The sequence below is a fragment of the Betta splendens genome, chromosome 10, assembly GCF_900634795.4.
Source record: "Betta splendens chromosome 10, fBetSpl5.4, whole genome shotgun sequence".
In the NCBI taxonomy this organism is placed as follows: Eukaryota; Metazoa; Chordata; class Actinopteri; order Anabantiformes; family Osphronemidae; genus Betta; species Betta splendens.
The window spans coordinates 18,479,677-18,502,541 of record NC_040890.2 but is presented as its reverse complement, the minus strand read 5'-3'; the positions used below and the strand labels follow the sequence as shown (position 1 = coordinate 18,502,541).

Below are 22,865 nucleotides of genomic sequence, written 5' to 3'. Positions count from 1 at the left end.
CAAAGTCATTTAATCCCTTATTAAATAAACAATCTGCTTTGCAAATGAATTTCTTTGTGCATGAAAAATGATTTCACCTCACAGATACACAGAAGCAGATAATAAAACGCCAGCATCATGCGCAGCCAAGTAATTGGATGATGAGGACTCGTTGCAGTCCTAATTAGCTGATCTCTATAGCGGCGTTCGTTGAGGCAACTGTGCAGAGTCGCTGTGAACCCCGTGTTTTGCCTTCACACATGCGACGCCGTAAACAACACAACCGAATCGCTGCGTAATTGCACGCTGCATCAGCGGAGCTGCTGCTATTTTCATCAGCTCACTTAAGTAAACAGTGTTTAGGGGATCCACACGGAACCACAGCGTCAGGACATGTGTCCACTGAACCACAGCGTTTCTACTTCTCCATTATGGATGCAGAGCAGCATCTGACCAGACTTCATGCTACTAGAACATTTCCTACAAACAATGTTTGGAAGTCTGTGCTCCGTTATCAGCTGCGTGTGAAGCCACTCGGGTTTAGTTCAGGTGAATGTACACAAAGACGGCTGAGCTCAAGGCAGTGGAGCCCTGGCACCGACCAGCAGGTTTGGAGTTTTCTATGATAAAAATAATCCAGGAGTAATGAACAGGTACAGGTTTAAGGTCAAGGCCAAAAAGAATAAAGTCTAATTGTGACTAAAGCTTCCAGCAGAAAGCAGCTTCTTCCCTCAGCGGCGTGAGTGGTGCAGCGTGTAACAACAGCAGCGGGGTGAATGAGCAGAATGAGTCATCACAGGGGGGTGAGGAGCAGCTGAGGGCCCCCCTGAGAGCAGACCACCCACTCATGCCCCCCATTAAGACCACTGGTGGTTCACACAACACCCTGCAGCAGTTTAGTGCTCAGCGTCGTAACGAGACGCGGGTCAATGAGATGTCACGACAGGACAATGGATTGTAATTCCAGCGTTAAACGTGACAGAAGGAAAGTAACAATGCCTCCACGTATAAAAGCAGCTAAAGAGAAGTATTTTAACATGGCCGAGCCATAAGCCGCTCATGCTCTTTCACTCCGCCCCCCCGCCTGCAGCACCGGCCCAGTGCAGAGAAGCCTCTGGAGCCTCCTCATGGACTCAGCGCAGTGACCTGTGCAGAAGCTTCATGTCGGCCACAATGTGCTGCCGCTCCAGTCACTGCAGCCTCAGCGCTGCCTTGCCTCCTGGCACCAAGGAAGCCACGGGCGTGATGGGCAGACGCCGGCGCTGCTGCGGAGCCGCGTTAAAAGGTCACTGTTTATGTCTCAGGGACTCAATGCTGCCGCTTCCACAGCGCTGTTGCTCCGTGGAGAGCGTTTATGGAGCGTTCAGACTGAGACTAGTGCATGAAGGCTGTCTAGTAAAGTCCCTGAGCGCCTTCTGAAATCTGATTTACAGCGTCGGGTTCAGACGTTTCAAAACGGGTTTGGACCACATCGATCCAGACAGATGGTTTCACAACTGTGCTGGATGCTGCATGCGGTTAGTGAAACACGGCCTGGCTCCGGTCCATCACGGTTGAACTGACGTTACTCCATGCAGCCGAAGCAGTGCTTCAGTAAACACAGTAAAATATAAGTAAATACAGATAAGCACAGTTCATGTGCTGTGTGAACGCGGTGGAACTAAGCTGATTTAGATTTGACCTTTAGCTGCAGCTCAGTGACACGTATGAAGGTTCTGAGAATGAATATTAATATCTCACAGTGTCAAACTTTGTTTCCTGAGAGTAGAAAATGACATCACTGTGCAACTGCATCATGTCAAAAACAGTTTGATCCTCACTTCAACACACTGACCCCCAACGTACAGTAAGAGTCACTGTAAGATCAGTGTTTGGAGTAGCTGATATGATGTAAGGACTCACATCAGCTGCTTGGGGATCAGTTTGGCTAAATAGTCTTAAATAAGGAAGTACAGAACATGAAGTTAAACATTTCCTTCAGTCGTTTGACTATAACTCATCTCTAATAACCATTAACAGACATGATTTGTATTCAGGCACTGGACTTTTAATAAGTTTTGCATTTCACAGCTGAGGAAGTGAAATGTGATGAATGGATGCACTCAGCGGTCGCCTTAATCTGCAGAATACTAATAAACAACAGGGAGCGAAGTGAGGCCTGGAAGCGCCTGCAGCAGGCGGGCGCTGAAGCCAAGACGCTCGCGGCAGAAGGGCTGACGCGAAGCTCGACCCGATGAGACCAAGCGATAGATCCATTCACGAGTCACAGCTGGCGCCACCGTCTGAGGAAAAACCATGAGGCGTGTGTTCTGTGTGAAATAGAACAGCTCAGAATCGATTCTGCTCTCAGTTCTTCACATGGGGACAAACATGTGTCCAGTCACAGAGACGTAATTAACTGTTACATAATTAATAAACAGGTACGAGCTGAAAATATGTCAGTATCTGTGTATTTGCAGTTCTAAGTATCTAAGTAGGAGTTTTATGTCAGCACATCCTCATTTTATTGAGATTAGTTTGTTGATGCCCCAACAAAATATTAACTGCCATCGTAACATCATATTGTCTCTATAAAGCTTTTACAGGGATATTAATATTTGTTGTGATGCCAGTTATTTACATCAGTTAGCAGCAGTGGATGGAGCCTTAAATCAAGTGGTGCAGCTCAGCAACAGCCTCTGTCTAATAACTGAGCTAATCAATATCCTGGTGGAGATAAAAACGTGTTGCAAAGGTCTCCTCAGTGGCATCTAGGACAGTTTACACACGCACACACACACACACACACAGGCACAGACGCACACACACGCACGCACGCACGCACGCGCGCACGCACGCGCGCGCGCACGCACGCACGCACGCACACACACACACACACACACACACACACACACTCACAGTGTTTGCCGTCCAGGCAATGCTGCAGCTAAAGGAAGCACAAAGCGTGAGGCAGGACACGAGGCCCATCAGCGTATTCATTACCTGAGCACAAAGCTCCGGGATTTGTGCTCAAGACATTTAAGGCATCTGTGATCAGTCGACACCTGGAAGAAGGGAAACGGAGCAGCGCCTCGGGTCTGAGCTCCATCAGGGACGCGCCGAGGCTCCAGCGGCTGCTGACGCATCAGCTTCCTGTCCGCGCTGCGTTCGAGGGCCTCCGTTCTCTCTCCTGGCCTTGCAAATTGAATTTCCCTCAGGACAATGGCTGGTGCCGCGTCCTGAATGTGATGAGCTCCCAGGCGGCCTCTGGAGCAGCGGCGGCTGCGCTCCGCTGCGCATTGATTTGTGTTTTGCTGAGTCTGAGGGAGGCTCGTCTCAATCATTTAGCCGCCGCCAGTTGAACATTGAAACATCAATGCAGAGCGTCCTCATGTCCCAGCGCGGATGGATCGAGTCCAGAGGCACGTTGTGCGTTAGGTTTGATTTCAGTTTGTGTTCTTTTATTTAGAGCTTTATGCTGCCACATCTTTTTTATGCTTCTCTTTTAAACTGCCTGTAAAAGGTGTTGATCATGTTTCCATCACTGCATGAAGAGGATGGAGCAGCTCCGTCACTCAGAGGTCACAGACGGTCCAAACATTGATTCCTCCTCATGTTCGGCTGCGGCTGCAGGGAAACGGTGACGGCTCCGCTTCCTAATGCAGACTGTGTCATAAACGCCGCAGTGCTTCACATCACTGTGCTGCTAATATTTGCTCAAGCTGATTGTGAGCGCGTGGAAGCGGCGGCGCTTTGCTGAGGACGGATGCCGGCGTTGACAGAAAGCGATTACTCCGGCTCGGACCGAGCGTCTGGGCGTGACTCCTTCATTCGTCTTACTCTCTCTCCCTCCACGTCTGATCGGCGCCGCTCGTTAAGGACGGGGGTGGGGACGCATCGGAGGGGGGCGGGGTTGACAGGTGCAGCCAGTGGGATGGCGTCCTCTGATCAATTATGGCGCGGCTGAGGCTCGGCGTCTATACATATTTCATGAGACACACGCACACACACACACACACACACACACACACACACACACACACACACACACACACACACACACACACACACACACACACACACACACACACACACACACACACACACACACACACACACACACACACCCTCCTCCCCCCAGGGCCCAGATGAAAGCAGGGTTTGACTTGTTAGCACCTGACAGCAGTGAGCTCCGGCCAGTGGAGGGGGGCACAGCAGGGGGTCCTGGCCGCTGAGCGGTGGGGGCTCGTGGTTAGCGTTTGCCTGCAGTGGGTGTGTCTGGGGCGGCGGCGCGGGGCTCAGTCTGGAGCTACAGGACGCTGCAGTCTGGGTTCTGCTGCGACACAGCACTGCTTCATTTTGGCCCATGACAAAGCCAATCGCCCTTCATGCACCACATCCTCCTGCAATCTGCTACATTACATTTGCTTCTCCTCTCGCTTTTTGATTTTGTCTATGATTATAAAACGACACGCTGTGGATGGAGGTCATTTTGGTCGATCGGTGAAAGGCTCTACAATTATGGCGGCGGGGGTTGAGCGGCTGTTGGCCAGGAGCCGCAGGGTTAATGCTTTGGAGTCTGTTTCTGATCCAGAGGGCAAATTTTGGACAAAATAACATGTTCACTGTGAAGTAGTGGAGTGTTGCTCACATACATTTTCACTCCTCAACATGTTCATGACGACAAAAGTGCTCAGTTCTCTGGAGATCAGGTTCGTTCATGCAGATTGGTGAAACAGATTGAGTCTCGCCTATGAAACGTCCAGATGTTTTTCTGATGAAGAACGAAATGGGTTAACATATGGCGACACACACACACACACACACACACACACACACACACACACACACACACACACACACACACACACACACACACACACACACACACACACACACACACACACACACACACACACACACTCTGGAGTTCTCATTACTGCTGTCACGCCACAGGACTGTTGTGTCTCTGCTCTTCATCAGAGGTCAGAGCGCGTCGTTTCACCCTGTGAAGAAGCTGCTGGAGGTCGGACGCATGAATTTTCATTTTCAACATGTCACCGACTGATGATGGACCTCTGGGGGAAAAAACGCTCTCCACAACAGGAAGTGTGAATCTCATAAAACGGGGGAGCGTATGCTGCTGCTGCTTCGGACTCACATTAGCAACAACTAGAATCACTTCGACACCGAACACTGACGGAGCCACAAACGAGGAGGCTTCAAAGGCTTTTGATGAGATCCTCATTAAGAGGCGACGCTTGAGAGTGAAGTCGCTCGTTGTGTCGGAGCTGCACCACATTCATCGGGCTCCGTTTACAGGACGTTAAACCCTGAGGGCGCGTTCGAGGCAGCACAAAGGGAAGACGCAGGCTTTACAGCGTTATCTGACCTCCTCGGTTTGTTTGCTCCGACACGGGTGAACCTGCGCTTCCACAGTCAGCAGCAGCGTTGTCTCTGGGACGACCCTGTGGATAATCCTGATAACAGTGATGTGATAATAACAGTGTGCTCATCACATTTCTGTCAGTTCAACTAACCACAGCCTGTGAAACCAGGACGCTCCAGAGCAGCGGCCTGTGAGTGTGACAGAAGCAGGATCCGCCTGGTAATAATAATACATAATAAACAATAATACATATTCACGACCGTTCCAACATTTAGCTGCTTATTTAATATCAGAGATTGGTGCATTTTCTTTTTTTTAGCATAAATAAAAAAATAAGTGCTGAGACGGCTCCGTCCTCTTTGATGTTTTGCCTCCTGCTGTGAAGTCTCTGCTCAGCACCCAGTGATCACCAGCGGATCAGAACCCGGCGCTTCCCCGTTCAGGCTGATGCACGGACGCGTCAGCAGCTTTGGAACGAGGCAGCCGCCGCTTTACTTTGCTGCAAACGATGTGAGAGACGCACGAGGCGGTTTGTTTCCAGCTCGGAGCTTCTACAGGTCACAAGTTCAGTGTGTCGGTAACGAGCGTTTACAGGCGCTGGATTTCACTGCAGGCTGTTTGTGCCTCAAGTGATGGGTTTGATGCCTCAGACAGACGGAAAAAAGCCATGAGGCACCTGAGGCTTCAGGTCACTCCATGTATTCTCTGGCTTCTTCTCTAACAACTGCTTTTTGCATTTATTAGTGTGAGGCGTTACGTTGCAGCTCACGCGTGCGTCTCCTTTGGCCTCACAGACGAAACGGTGCAGCGGTGCGAGAGAGACGTAACGTAGAGTCCTTCATAAGTGGACACACGGGGAGCTGCTGACACCACGTGTGTGTGTGTGGGGGGGGGCGTTCTCCACAGACGTTCTCTTCAGACGAGCACACGTGCAGCGGCCGGCGTGTGGTCCCACGGTGAATGAAGACGCAGCAGACACAGAACCACAGGCAGCGTCTTCATCAACAGCTGCGGTTTAATTGAACCACGATGTCAATAATGAATTTCACTCACTCTAATGGGTGCTTTGGGGGGGTCATCGAACAATCAGCAGGAACCCAGAGTCCTGGTTTAGTCTGAGTGCAGCACAGATGAAACTAAGGCGTCAGGAGGAAACCGTCGCTCCATTGAACCTAAAGTGACTCGCTAAGTTTCTGCAGTTCTGGGAAAATCTCTTTTGGCATAAGAAGCATTGTGATCCATAAAATCCTGAGTCTCACAGGGAGTGAGAAGATGGCGGCTTCCAGGGTGTTCAGGGTGTTCAGGGTGTTCAGGGTGGTAAAGGACAGTGTTTCCACTAAGCGTGGGCTCGTGGCCTCCTCCCTTAGTCTCTTCGCCCTCGCTCCCTCCTGGAAGGAGCTGGAGACGTTCCCAAGAGGCGCATTTACGGGTCAGAACCAGGCCGGCGTAAGTGGAGCTGCTCGCTAAGACAGAGGCTTCACCCCCCGCGAGGCCGAGATGTGGAGGTGAAACAGGGGCCAGTACTGAGAAATGAAGGAAGACAGAACCTGAAGCACAGACTTCACAGACAGAATTATTGGCACCAACGTGGGAGCATCGTGAAGGAGCCAGCGTGACTGCTCGGAACCAGAGCAGACGCTGATGTAGCGGCTGCTGTCACGCAGGTCGTAGACAGAGATTAGAGAGCGCTGCGGTGCGAACATCGATTCCACTGATGGCAGATAAACAGGGACTGCTTTGGTGCCGCATCCGTCATAAAGAGGGCGATTATTCCGCGAGTGTTATGGCAAAAATTGTCTCTTCCTTATTTCTATGTCTCTTCCTTATTTCTATGCAGTTATTATACGAGTTATGACTTATGTTCTGCAATTAATATCTTATGTTTTGTCTTACTGTATGCATTTGACATTTCACCTAGATTGTTCAATGGTTGTCTCTGCCTGATAGACTCTCAACTCTAGCTCCCAAACCCAAGGTCGGGGAGTTGTGTCTCTGTCTGTTGAGACTTGGTGCTCCTTTCTCACAGATAGCTGGACGTCAGCGATGCAGGTGTGAGAAAGTAAAAATCTTCACACACACTGCGACAGGGAGGAGATGGTGCATGTAATTTGATTGGGTTGGAAAGACATTCCACCCTAGTCGGACAGAGAAGCTAAAAGGCAGAAGCAACTTGAGGATCGTGGGCTCTTTGCATCACACCTTCGTGGTGTGTGCACTGATCTCCCCAGCTGGTTTTTGGTTTGTTGATGTGCACGATCAACATCCATGCTTTTTATTTGCTTTCCCCATTATTTTTATTTTCTTTATTATTTCAATAAATCGCACAAAAGGACAACTCTCTCTCATCTACTTCTTTATGGAAAATTTCCACCACAGAAATTGGCGTTGTCGGCAGGATCCCGCGGCAGGTCGTCTGGACGGTGTGACCAGGGACGATAGTCCTGAGGACTAGGGTCGCTCAGCCTCCAAACCTCTACAGACATTCAGAGCTGGGAGGACTGCTCACCCGTCTGGATCGCCTCTGACGAGATCCACGAACTCAGATTCAAACTCAAATCCTAATTTGGCTCGGCGAGAGAGATTCCTTTTGATTCGGGAAAAAACAAAAAGATTGGAACTTTTATTTTTAATTTAGCTGAAACATTTCAATTGGTTGAAAAAAAAGGAAAGAAATCTTCTGTTTGGTTGAAACACTAAATTTGATTAGGAAAATTAATTAGATCGAGAAAAAAAATCCCAATATTATAATATCTTAATTAGGTGAAAGTCTGCTCTGGGTGGTGAGACGTCGGTTGCTAAGGGTTGGCTCGTGGAACCGAGCTTCCGTCTGTACTGAGGATACAGACATGTTTTTTTGATCTGTGCGTGGTCCACACATGGGGGACTGAGTATAAAAGACGGCTTCTGAAAGATGGAGTGCGTTCGCAGAGTGAAGTATTTTCAAGATACGAGGGACCCGGGCCTAGAGGGGCCTAACGTTGAGGAAATACTTCGGGAAAGGCTCTGTCGCCAGATCAGGTTGGTTCCCTTTTTACGGAGACGTCCGATAAAAAGGCATTTTGGGAAGGTTCCGGCCGGAACACACAAAAAATCTAAGGCAGAAAACCGCTGGACTCTGAAAGACGGGTTCGGGGCAATTTGAGTCTTCACCACCAGACAGCAACCGTACAAAACTAAAGGTAATTAAAAGTAAAAAGTAAATATGGTTATTAGTGCGTTTTATGTTTCCATGAGTGGGAAACTGGTTATGGGTTCAAAAGGAGAATCGCTTTGTGTAAGGACATACGCACCTTAAAAGAAAAATTAGAGACAAAAGAAAATACTTGAAAAAGGAAAACTATCAAAACTAAAGCCCTAAAAGAAACGAAAGATGAGAGTAACAGGAAAAAAGGAGATAACAACTCTGGGGAAGAATTGTTTGCACTCTGCCACACCACACACACACCACACACACACCACACACACACCACACACACATATCATGCCAAGAGCAAATGCTCCCATTGTTTCTGCTCTCTATTCTAATGCAGAACCGAGCGCGATGAGGGTAAATCCGGATCTGGACTCCTTTCCCACCATCAGCAGAAGAACCGAAGGAGAAGAAGCGCCGACCCACAACCAGAACGGGGTGGAAGCTCTGACACCACAGCAGCTGGAGGACACAGACCACAGCATGGACGCCTCACAGACTCCCACAACGTCTGCAGCCATCACGTTCTGGGCTCATCAGATGAACCAGCTACTACAAGCGTGTGTGTCTGACACAGACACCTGCTTATGACAATCAGCAAAGGAAAACAAGGACAGAGCAACAGCAGAGAAGACATGCTCTGACACAGACACTGGTTGAAACAACAGGAGAGGCTTCAGACGTGATCGGCCCAAAAGAGCTGCATCTGAGGATCCAGGAAAGGTCTGTCATCGAGGAACAACTGTCCCATTGAAAGGCTTCACCCGCTGGCGCTCACATCAGACTGATGGTTGGGGAAGGAGGAAGGTGACGGTTCCTTTTCACGTGACGTACAAGACGGTACCGCAAACACACACACACACACATTCATACATGCAATGAAGAAACACGCTTACAGCTGATACACGCTCAAATTCATGTTCATGCTTATCTGCTCGCAATGAAGAATCGCTTTTTGCTCAAAAAAATCCCACAGAGTGATTTTCAAATGATGACAAACAGCTAAATGACAACTGCTGCATGACTTTACAGTCTGATGGGTTCAAACTATTTTAACTTGCAACAAATTCAGTAATAAAATCCTCTATGTTTCTAAAAGGGTTTGTGCACAATATAGGTTTGTCTGGCCAGACTAGAAGACTATAGGAAACAAAACAGACTATAGAGAAAACAAAACAGACGGTAGAAAAACGAAACTGACTGAGACTGACTGAAACAGACTATTAATGACTATTAAAGGGAAGACGACTATTAGAGAGAAGTAATAATAATTACTGTACGTACCAGACTATTAAAGAAAACTTACTGTTTCACTGTCTTGTGCAACATCTGACAGCAAGACACCTTAACATTCATTTTTGCTTTCAAACTTGTGTCCAGTTAAATTTTTAGGAAGACATCTGATGTGTAGTTTAGGTATTTGATTGATTTCCACTCCAGACGGAGTGCAGGTTACATCTACAGACATTCTAAATAATCCCTCTTTTGTTGGTGTTAACTTCAGCTCAGCTGTGCTCTTATCATTGGCTGCTGAGGGGGGGCTGTAACTGAGGCCCTCACACAGGCTGCATCACGGCTTGTTTATGATTTCACACACACACACAAACTGACCTCAACTTCCCTCTTTTGGGATGAACACAGGTCTGCGCTTGCGATTTCTTTTACTAACGAACAAAAAGATTTTTGATGTTTATTCTACAGCTCCACACGTCCCTCTGTGAAAACATGATGGAGACAGATGCAGGACGTGGGTCCTTTCGTGAACAGATGTCAACGGGGTGGAGACTGGTGAACGACTTCTGACCCCATGTGACGTATTTACCTACTTTGCATACTTTAGAAAACTTTTTTTTTATTCTGCCTGTCATGTGCAGCAAACAGTGAACTGGGTACCTCCACATTCTAATGACACACATTACACGCTTTCGTTTTTATTTTTATTTTTCAGAGGACGCTCTGACCCAACACTCAGCCTTACAGGAAGCCCTGCTTCCCTGTGGCTCACACACATATGATGTAGGTTTGATCAGAGGATGTGAACTAGTGGTCATCACACCTAAATCTGACCACAGACCATGTAAACAACAACACCATCTTAAAGGAGCCATACAGTAGATGGCGTTACTGCAGACACCACTAAGCTACTGAAACATTGGATGCTACAGGCCACAAAGAGAGCCTGTTTAAATTACACTTTGTTCAGACAAAGGTTATTTTCTGGGTCATTGTAATTACAGCTGATGGCAAATCCATCTCACCCAACAGATTTGAAGCAATTTGAAACCTGCCTAAACCGTGCACGTATAAACAGCTGATGTTTTTTCTAGGTCTTTGTTCTTATTGTAGGACTTTCATTCCTAACTTTACTGTCTTTGAGGCCCCACTCAGGGTTCTGATGCAGACGTCTTCATCGTCCACTTCTTGTCTCACGTGGACGTCTGAGGCTGAACAACGTTCACTAACCTCATGCTTGCTCTTCAGTTGGCTCCTACTTTGGGTCTTCCTGATCTGACCCTACGTGACCTTTCACTCAAACAGTGGATGAGAAATCAGGTTGTACGACTTCTGTTCTTTTGTCCTCATACTGTGTCTTTGATTCTTTTGGAAAACATCACATCTTTCTACAGCCCGATGGCTTAGATGCAACACCACTTTGCTCAACATGCTGAACGTTACTATCAAGAGGCCGTCTTGAAGTCTGGCTCTTTGCTAAGACACTACTCTGCTCAGGCTGCAGAGTTGATCGCGTTGACTGAAGCTAGTAAACTAGCAGAAGGAGAGACTGTTACCATCTACAGACTCCACAGATGCTTGTCACACGTTGGTTCTCTGTGGAAGCATGGGAAGCTTTGAAGTCTGATTGCAAACCTATCTTACATCATGATTAGTTTCTGCTTTGCTGGACGCTGTCCTGCTGCCTACAGCTAATGCTGTTTGTAACTGTCCAACATCAGTGACGACTTTGTTTCTGCCGACATGCAGCTGCAGACGCTGCTGCGAAGGTCGCTGCCCAACAACCCCTCCCTCTCCTGATCCTCGTTTCCTCTCCTCATCCTTGTTCCCTCTCTCCAACTCTCTCTATCCTTTCCTTCCTCTCTCCCTGTGCTTTAAACATTTTGTACCTCACAGGAACGCAGACTCTGGCTGACGAATGGTTCCACCTGTAGCCATGGAGTCTGGTTTGGGCCTGATGACACGCCGTGCCGCCCAAACACCTTTTCCCCACAATTCAGATTTCCCAACAGGTGAAAACAGGCGACAGGACCATTACACCATCCAACCAGGGCACGGGCGATCGTTAAGGAGTTCAGGAGGAAGCACTGGACCTCCAAACGGTGGCGAGGCCCCTTCCAGGTCCTTCTGACGACCCACACGGCTGTAAAGATCGCAGAGAGAGCGACTTGGACCAACTCCATCCAGGAAGGTCCCGGATCCGACAGACAACCCTCCATCTACACCACACGGAGAAAACCACCACTGACATAAAGAACTGAGAAGGACGACCCTCGCTGTGCTCACACACGCACTGAGGCGAGGCTGCGTTGACCGTTCAGCTAAAGGTGTGAGCCAAGCGCCGCCTGAAGCTGCGCCGGTGAATCACACTATCAGACCATACATCTACACACACGCTCCTGAGAAAACACACACACGAGCAGCCTTGAGTTGCCGACGCTGGACGACGTGTAGACTCTTCACATCACGGGAGTGACAGTGACTCAGACGACATTGGGAGGAAACCTGGCGGTGATAACGAACCCCAAGTGTCTCTGTGATCAGCTGATCACAACCTGAAGAACTCCAACGAACTGACAATACTTCAACACACAGGTTGGAAACAATCTAACGCTACTGTTCAACAGGAAGAAGCAGATTGTTACAAGACATCAATTGTAACCTTGTTTTGTTAAACTTCATTTTATGTTACATGGATTGTTGTCTTTATCATATGATGTTTCTATGTAACTTTACACACTACTTTTGAATGAGAAAATTTCACATAATTCACAACACTGAGTTTAAATATCCTAAAGTTGATTTGGTGTTTAATTTGCTCACAATCACTTATTCACTGCTACAATTAGTTTTTATCCTTCATCTACAGATGACAGAGGTTATGAGACAAAACGCATCATCATTCTGGTTAAATCCCTGAATCTCCTATTCGCTCTAGACGCAAATGTACAATTAAAGATCCGAAAGCATGAAATCTATCTTAAGATTATATGAAACAGAACCCCACCGGAAACGTATGGCTATCATACATTAATTGTCTTTATTACATTACAATTGAATGGCCGTAGACACGTTGTTAGCAGAGAAAAGAGGCGGTTGTGTTGTGTTTGGAGACGCATATTGTACTTACATCCTGAATAACACTGATTCTAATGGTATTGTGGCGAAGGCGCTACACGGCCTTCAAAATCCCAGCTAACTCTGGTATAGGTTCTTCCTCTTGGAATTGGCTAGACGAAATGTCTGGAAAATGGAAATCTGTTCTCATGTCCACAGCTGTTTCCTTTATAATTGAGATGGCTGTGATTCTCTTGTTTGGTTTTTGCGTTATCCCACTGGTTAGAGGTCTCATCATGCGTGCGACCTCAGCAACACTCTCGTATCAAATGACACAAGGCACTATGTTCAAAAACCCCAACTCTAATTCACATAATGACTTTGACAATGGTCTTAGGCTATTTGATCACAAAATATAATCTGATACAAATATGATTATGAGCTTATTTTCTTCGCATGCCAATACAGAGGTTATTCTTGTTTAACTACCCACCAAAAACAGCTCCCAACCTTTTGTCCCTTAGTTACTTCCATTTTATGTGAAGGTGTATTTTGAATCTTGATGAGTTAATACCCTTATTGTTTCATTTGCAAGGATCTTTTATTATTACAGAATGTGATGTTGACAATTTTTCTTCTTAGTGGTTGATTAATGTGTAATCAAAAGGGGGGAGTGTTATGGCAAAAATTGTCTCTTCCTTATTTCTATGTCTCTTCCTTATTTCTATGCAGTTATTATACGAGTTATGACTTATGTTCTGCAATTAATATCTTATGTTTTGTCTTACTGTATGCATTTGACATTTCACCTAGATTGTTCAATGGTTGTCTCTGCCTGATAGACTCTCAACTCTAGCTCCCAAACCCAAGGTCGGGGAGTTGTGTCTCTGTCTGTTGAGACTTGGTGCTCCTTTCTCACAGATAGCTGGACGTCAGCGATGCAGGTGTGAGAAAGTAAAAATCTTCACACACACTGCGACAGGGAGGAGATGGTGCATGTAATTTGATTGGGTTGGAAAGACATTCCACCCTAGTCGGACAGAGAAGCTAAAAGGCAGAAGCAACTTGAGGATCGTGGGCTCTTTGCATCACACCTTCGTGGTGTGTGCACTGATCTCCCCAGCTGGTTTTTGGTTTGTTGATGTGCACGATCAACATCCATGCTTTTTATTTGCTTTCCCCATTATTTTTATTTTCTTTATTATTTCAATAAATCGCACAAAAGGACAACTCTCTCTCATCTACTTCTTTATGGAAAATTTCCACCACAGCGACGCACAGGGAACGAGGCCCTTTAGTTTCCTTCAGGCTCTCTGGATGTTGAGTGTTGGTCTTCATCCCAGGTTCTGGGACATTTGGCTCCGAGCTGCTTGGAGCAGCATTCAGATCCTGGAGCTGTCGGCTGCTGAGCAGCTGCAGTGGAACAGGTGGTGGGTTCAAGCTTCTCCACAGCTCCAGTCGAGCTGTTTTTTCCTCCAGGGAAATGAAAAAAAGTCTTAACTTGCAAAAAGACACAAAAAACACTCATCGCTGATGCTTTTAGTCACAGCTTTTGTTATAGCTGTGAAATCTTGTGCACTTTTGTGTCTGTCACAAGAATCAGCAGCGTGAGCGTCAAATTGACGACAGATGGAACCTGTCAGCGTTTTTTATATACAGGAACGAGATGTTTAGGTGATTTCAGCTGAAAGGCGAGTATTGCTCCTCCACAATAACTACGTCCACCTTTGGTTCCGTTCACACAGAGACGGAGGTGCGGAGCCCAGCAGATTTAACCCCAAACGCTCTGAATGCTTCAGTGTCAGGTTTCTACAATTTGTGTGAAGTCACCAACAACAGCTGCGGCCGTTTGCAGCAAACAGGACACGAACCTTGGTGCATTGTGTGACTGACAGACGACGTAGAAGCAACGTGAGATTAAAAACATCAAAAAATGCCAAGATAAAAAGGAACGCAAGGCCGACCTGTGCAGTGCAACCAGCCCGTCAAGGCTGCAGCAGAGAGAGACACTCAGTCAGTCAGCTTCAGTCATGATCACAGTTCAAGGCCGCGCTGAAACACCGCAGCGGGGAAGCCTTTAATATTTAGACCACGATGGGAATGTAAATGCCTGATGTCACTGGGGAGGAGGTGGAAGATGCACGAAGACGAGCCGAGCGCGGCCGCGGTGCGAAGTCGGAGTCAGGAGTGCGAAGACTGAATAAGTGCATGATGGGATGTGAGAAAAATGCCTGACATAGAAGAGCAGCGAGCACAGAGGCGCATGTGGGAAGTGGATTAGTGCCAGAACGTTCATCAAATTCATAGACAGTTTCTCTTTGAACCGAAATGGGAGCGACACAAAGCAGCAGCGACCTGCAACGGTTGTTGTCTTTATTTTAAATGAGGGACTGGTGAGAAAATCCTCCCATCGTCGACTCTTTAAACTCAGGAGAGCTTCAGAGCTCCCTCAACCAGAGAAGCACCTACTGCAGAAACCACGTGTGGCTGAGGAAACACCACCGGCCTGAAAGCTGTAAACCTTCAGTTAAACCTCTCATTTATTAGCATCCTCCAGCCACAGACGCCTCTTTGACCTCCGGTGCGTCGCTGTTTTACTCTCTGACCACGGCTCCGACCCTTTGAGGCTGCGTCGTGTCCTTGAGAAGCAGACAAATGCAAGTGAACTGCGCTTTGATCAAACTCCCGGCTCCAAAGCTTGTTACTCGCTCACATTCCTTTTAGCCCAGGATTCAGCCTGTTGTGACTCCAGATGTTGGCCGGGCGTCACAGAGCATGTGAAGCAGCGTGACCCGGACCTGTAGCTCCAGTCGTGACCGATATCTCTGACTGTGGACCTGTAGACGCACTGGACCCACTCACACACTGGACCCACTCACACACTGGACCTGCTCACACACACTGAACCTGCAGACACACACTGGACCTGCAGACACACACTGTACCTGCAGACACACACTGGACCCGCTCACACACACTGTACCTGCAGACACACACTGGACCTGCAGACACACACTGTACCTGCAGACACACACTGGACCCGCTCACACACACTGGACCTGCAGACACACACTGGACCTGCAGACACACACTGGACCTGCAGACACACACTGGACCCGCTCACACACACTGTACCTGCTCACACACACTGGACCCGCTCACACACACTGAACCTGCTCACACACACTGTACCTGCAGACACACACTGTACCTGCAGACACACACTGGACCTGCTCACACACACTGGACCTGCAGACACACACTGTACCTGCAGACACACACTGGACCTGCTCACACACACTGGACCCGCTCACACACACTGGACCCGCTCACACACACTGTACCTGCAGACACACACTGAACCTGCAGACACACACTGGACCTGCAGACACACACTGAACCTGCTCACACACACGGGACCTGCTCACACACACACTGGACCTGTTCACACACTGGACCTGCTCACACACACTGGACCTGCAGACACACACTGTACCTGCAGACACACACTGTACCTGCTCACACACACTGTACCTGCTCACACACACTGGACCCGCTCACACACACTGGACCCGCTCACACACACTGGACCCGCTCACACACACTGTACCTGCAGACACACACTGTACCTGCTCACACACACTGGACCCGCTCACACACACTGGACCCGCTCACACACACTGTACCTGCAGACACACACTGGACCCGCTCACACACACGGGACCTGCTCACACACACACACTGGACCTGCTCACACACACTGGACCCGCTCACACACACTGGACCCGCTCACACACTGGACCTGCTCACACACACTGAACCTGCAGACACACACTGGACCTGCAGACACACACTGTACCTGCAGACACACACTGGACCCGCTCACACACACTGTACCTGCAGACACACACTGGACCTGCAGACACACACTGTACCTGCAGACACACACTGGACCCGCTCACACACACTGGACCTGCAGACACACACTGGACCTGCAGACACACACTGGACCCGCTCACACACACTGTACCTGCTCACACACACTGGACCCGCTCACACACACTGAACCTGCTCACACACACTGTACCTGCAGACACACACTGTACCTGCAGACACACACTGGACCTGCTCACACACACTGGACCTGCAGACACACACTGTACCTGCAGACACACACTGGACCTGCTCACACACACTGGACCCGCTCACACACACTGGACCCGCTCACACACACTGTACCTGCAGACACACACTGAACCTGCAGACACACACTGGACCTGCAGACACACACTGAACCTGCTCACACACACGGGACCTGCTCACACACACACTGGACCTGTTCACACACTGGACCTGCTCACACACACTGTACCTGCAGACACACACTGTACCTGCAGACACACACTGTACCTGCTCACACACACTGTACCTGCTCACACACACTGGACCCGCTCACACACACTGGACCCGCTCACACACACTGGACCCGCTCACACACACTGTACCTGCAGACACACACTGTACCTGCAGACACACACTGTACCTGCTCACACACACTGGACCCGCTCACACACACTGGACCCGCTCACACACACTGTACCTGCAGACACACACTGGACCCGCTCACACACACGGGACCTGCTCACACACACACACTGGACCTGCTCACACACACTGGACCCGCTCACACACACTGGACCCGCTCACACACACTGGACCCGCTCACACACACTGAACCCGCTCACACACACTGGACCTGCTCACACACACTGAACCTGCTCACACACACTGAACCTGCTCACACACACTGAACCTGCTCACACACACTGGACCCGCTCACACACACTGTACCTGCTCACACACACTGTACCTGCAGACACACACTGTACCTGCAGACACACACCGGACCTGCTCACACACACTGGACCTGCAGACACACACTGTACCTGCAGACACACACTGGACCTGCTCACACACACTGGACCCGCTCACACACACTGGACCCGCTCACACACACTGTACCTGCAGACACACACTGGACCCGCTCACACACACTGAACCTGCAGACACACACTGGACCCGCTCACACACACGGGACCTGCTCACACACACTGTACCTGCAGACACACACTGGACCTGCAGACACACACTGGACCCGCTCACACACACTGTACCTGCTCACACACACTGGACCCGCTCACACACACTGAACCTGCTCACACACACTGTACCTGCAGACACACACTGTACCTGCAGACACACACTGTACCTGCAGACACACACTGGACCTGCTCACACACACTGGACCCGCTCACACACACTGGACCCGCTCACACACACTGAACCTGCTCACACACACTGGACCTGCTCACACACACTGAACCTGCTCACACACACTGGACCTGCTCACACACACTGAACCTGCTCACACAAACTGTACCTGCTCACACACACTGTACCTGCAGACACACACTGTACCTGCAGACACACACTGGACCTGCTCACACACACTGGACCTGCAGACACACACTGGACCTGCTCACACACACTGGACCCGCTCACACACACTGGACCCGCTCACACACACTGGACCCGCTCACACACACACACTGTACCTGCAGATACACACTGGACCCGCTCACACACACGGGACCTGCTCACACACACTGGACCTGCTCACACACACTGGACCCGCTCACACACACTGGACCCGCTCACACACACTGGACCCGCTCACACACACACACTGTACCTGCAGATACACACTGGACCCGCTCACACACACTGAACCTGCAGACACACACTGGACCCGCTCACACACACGGGACCTGCTCACACACACTGGACCCGCTCACACACACTGGACCCGCTCACACACACTGTACCTGCAGACACACACTGTACCTGCAGACACACACTGGACCTGCTCACACACACTGGACCCGCTCACACACACTGTACCTGCAGACACACACTGTACCCGCTCACACACACTGGACCCGCTCACACACACTGTACCTGCAGATACACACTGGACCTGCTCACACACACTGGACCTGCAGACACACACTGTACCTGCAGACACACACTGGACCCGCTCACACACACTGGACCCGCTCACACACACTGTACCTGCAGACACACACTGTACCCACTCACACACACTGGACCCGCTCACACACACACACTGTACCTGCAGATACACACTGGACCTGCTCACACACACTGTACCTGCAGACACACACTGTACCTGCAGACACACACTGGACCTGCTCACACACACTGGACCTGCAGACACACACTGTACCTGCAGACACACACTGGACCCGCTCACACACACGGGACCTGCTCACACACACACTGGACCTGTTCACACACTGGACCTGCTCACACACACTGGACCTGCTCACACACACGGGACCTGCTCACACACACACTGGACCTGTTCACACACTGGACCTGCTCACACACACTGGACCTGCTGATGGGCGGTGGAAGCTGGAGCACACACAGACTCACTGCAGTTTTATCCTGTGGACAGATCCCTATCAACCCCCCACTAAACTAACTAAGGAGCATTTTCAGGCTCAGAGCAAAAACAAAGCTATGATAATAAATTAATCTAAAGCATGAAAAGAACCAATTCATTCTATTAGTCTGAGGGAATTTGTGAAGCTTTTAACTACACGGAGTAAATGTGAGGTAATAATAATTCACTAGTAATCACTGGCCGTTAAAAGGAAATGCTGTGACTGTGTTCAAAGTAGAACTGATGAAGGGGAACGAACAGTTGAGTTTAAAGTTAAAAACTAAAGCTTTGTTTCAACAACAACAACGGAAAATTACTCAAACCCACCTAAAGTGTGTAACACCTGTATGATGCAACATCTGGGATGCTTCATCATCATCATCAGCAGCAGCAGCAGCATCGGAGTAAATAATCCACGTACGTGTGACATCAGCAGGCGCCGCCTCCACCGGCTGCTGCAATGAACAGAGGCGTGAACGCATCAACGCAACAGGAGCAAACGCTCCAACGGGTTCACGCACAAATTAAAGCCACAGGCGCTTTCCATTCGACTCGCAGCGAGAGCGGAGACAGAGCTGCGTTCGTCCTGGTGACGGCGCGTCTGAGTGACGGCGGCGCCATTTAAAGATAAGACACAATTACACAGCGCACACAATGAGTCATTAAGATCCTCTGGACAAAGCTCACAAAGCTCTGTTTAATCTTCATCTCTTTGAGCAGCCATTAATACCTCACCGCCCTCTGATGATATGTTTACATTAATTAGCACCTGGAGCTCACGACACCGCGTGGGGACCGTGGGGACCGTGTGGACGGTGACCCCCCCCCCACGCTGAGGGGGGTCCAGAGAGCATGTCACCCCCCCCCCCCTCCAGCACACAGGCTTCACTTCACACCTTTTGTGCAGCCAGCCGCCCCCCAGCGCCTCCGGCTACAGGAACTGTTCATTACAGACGAGCCAGACTGCTCGGTGCGCGAGCTCGCAGAGCGTTTGACACGTTTCTCTGTGGGTGTAATTGTGTTTCCTTTGTCCCTGTTGTTTCATTTCAGGAAAATGCCAGCGCTCCCCTAATTAAACCCAGGGTGCCGGGTGTTCATTCAGTACCTGGCTCGGTCTAGTCAGTAATGCAGAGACACGGCCATACGTTAGAACCAGCACCTGCAGCCGGACCGGACCGGGTCCAGCTGTTCTGTGGTGCAGCTTCCCAAGCTGCAGTTAACAAGGATGCACAATTAATTGTTATTCTGAGGGCTCTTCGATAACAATATGCTCCTTCAGGCTCTTGGAAGCAAGCGAGCAATAGATTATGCTTTAATGAGTTGATTAAAATTTTATCTTTCAATGCATTCCCTTTGATTCTATGAAAATTGGAAGGGCTCCGTCGGGGGTGATGGGCCAAAGCACCACAGCGCCGCTTACACAAAGCCCACTTCCTTAATACGCACACATATTCAAGAACCTCCACACGTACAGCAGGTCTAGTGAACCCAGGTCAAGGCGTCTCCAGCCACAGGTCCTGGAAGATCAAATATGAACTCCATCAAAAAGCTTCCAGGGCAGAACGCCGGGCTTCAGCTACTTGGCCGGGTTTTGATTTCTTTACACGAGGTCGGGGCGGCGCTTTTCTGTGTGAATCCGCTGGCACACCGGACCGAGCCGCTTCTAATTAGCGAGCACAAAGGCCCGCGCCAACCGAACAGGGCCGGTCCGATGGAAGCTGGGCATGAGCGGGTCCGGATGAAAAGCATTCCATCACTGGAGCCCAGAACCGGGTCAGGAGGGAAGAGAGCAGGCTGAGGTCGCTGTGCTGTTAGTGTGTGTGTGTGTGTGTGTGTGTGTGTACAGGCGACGCCTTTAAACGCTGCTCTCCTGGACACATCAGGATAAATGAATCCTTCACCTCCACGGGGGCCGACGAGCTGTCACACGGCTGCCATCACTGACGGACGTGTTAATAACACGGGTCAGCGTGTTATTAACACGCGTGAAGGGCCCGGATGAATCTGCCGCCTCATAATTGAATTGGAGCTGGACTCACGGCTGAAATGTGGACCCGCCGGGTTCCTGCTGCAGGTCAGGTCCAAACAGCTTCTCTGCGTTTACTACTGTCAACTAACAGAAATCCTCCTCCTCCTCCTGGCGACAAAATCAACCTCAGAATAAAACTAGTTAAAACCTGGTCATGGCTTCACATCAACTGCAGCAGCGCCGGGTCCTTCACAGACAGTAACGTACTGCACGTGGCCCCACATCACCCGGCCTTTGCTGACAATAGCAGGAACAGAGCCCTCGCAGGCGGCCCGCGTGCTCTTTGACTCTGCTTTTCCATTACCGCGTGGCGCTGGTCCAATCCCACAGGGCGGCGCGGGCGCGTCCCCGGGGGCGGGGCTTCGCAGCGGTGGGAGGAGCTGCACAGCAGCGGTGGGAGGCGGTTCTTGTGCGATTATTGAAGCGTGTGCAGGAACGCGTGGGCGTCGCGTGAAGGCAGCGCGCTGGACCTCGCTCACGAGGAGAACAGCACCGCGCTGAACTGGATCACAGGTAACACACACAGTAACAGAGGCTCAAAAAAACCCTTTAAATACACTCAGCTGTCGGGTAAAAAATTTATAGCATCTATCAGCAAAATAAGGGTTTTTGCATCAGACAGGCTGATCCAGGATCTGTTCCCTCGTCCTAATGGACCATGTGAGACACCCTCTGTCCTGACCACAGTCATCGGCCTCAGAAAATATTCATTGTATCAAAAAGTGACATAAAACATTCATAAACAATGTGTGGGTGAACTCTGTGTTCCCCGGCGACGGCTGCTGAGCGCTACTTCATAATTTATCCTGATGGATTGGGGTTCGCTTGTCTTTGAACTCTCCTGGCAACTCTGAGGGAGAATTCTAATGCAGCTCATTAACATACGGGTTAAAGAAGCGCGGGAGCCCGGCGGTACCGGGTTCACTATAGTTTAAACTAAACCAAGTACAGGCACAGCGACCTCTGACCTGTGCAGCAAGGCCTTGTGGGTAGGAAGAGACGCGCCAGCAGCGGATGGGAAACCTGAGGGTGAGACTGATCTCAGCTCAGCGCTGACGCACGTAGGCTCCATATACATGATTCTTCGTGTACAGATTCCATGTAAATGCTGCCCCTGTAACAAACTCACATCCTGCCAGGATCAATAAGTCTAATAAGCAGCAAGGACTGAATCTGCTCCCTCACGCGGAGCGTAATGAATATTCAGAACTCAAAGGCGACCGACCGGCTGCAGGCCTTTCGCTGTGCTTTAACAGCAGATCAGGGATCAGAGAGCGGCCTGGTTCTGACCAGGAGCTTCGCAGCGTGACTGAATCCACACCAGCACCAGAACCAGGTCCAGCTGCAGCTTCAGCCCAGGTCACGTCACCGGTTCAAACTCCCCCGCGCTCGCGTTGCTGTGCCGCCGCCACAGGCCCTCGACTCCCCCCTCCTCCCCCACCGCCGGGGGAGGCGCCTCCTGACACGTTAGCGGGTGTCA

At 49.9% G+C, this 22,865-nt stretch overlaps 1 long non-coding RNA gene across 1 annotated transcript; it reads left to right on the top strand.

Annotated features, from left to right (window-relative positions):
- Nucleotides 1-8,802: 8,802 nt before the first annotated feature.
- Nucleotides 8,803-14,057, top strand: LOC129604797 (uncharacterized). Its single transcript, XR_008696018.1, has 2 exons — nucleotides 8,803-9,377; nucleotides 10,239-14,057. It is a non-coding gene; the product is annotated as an uncharacterized LOC129604797 (long non-coding RNA).
- The last annotated feature ends 8,808 nt before the right edge of the window (nucleotides 14,058-22,865 follow it).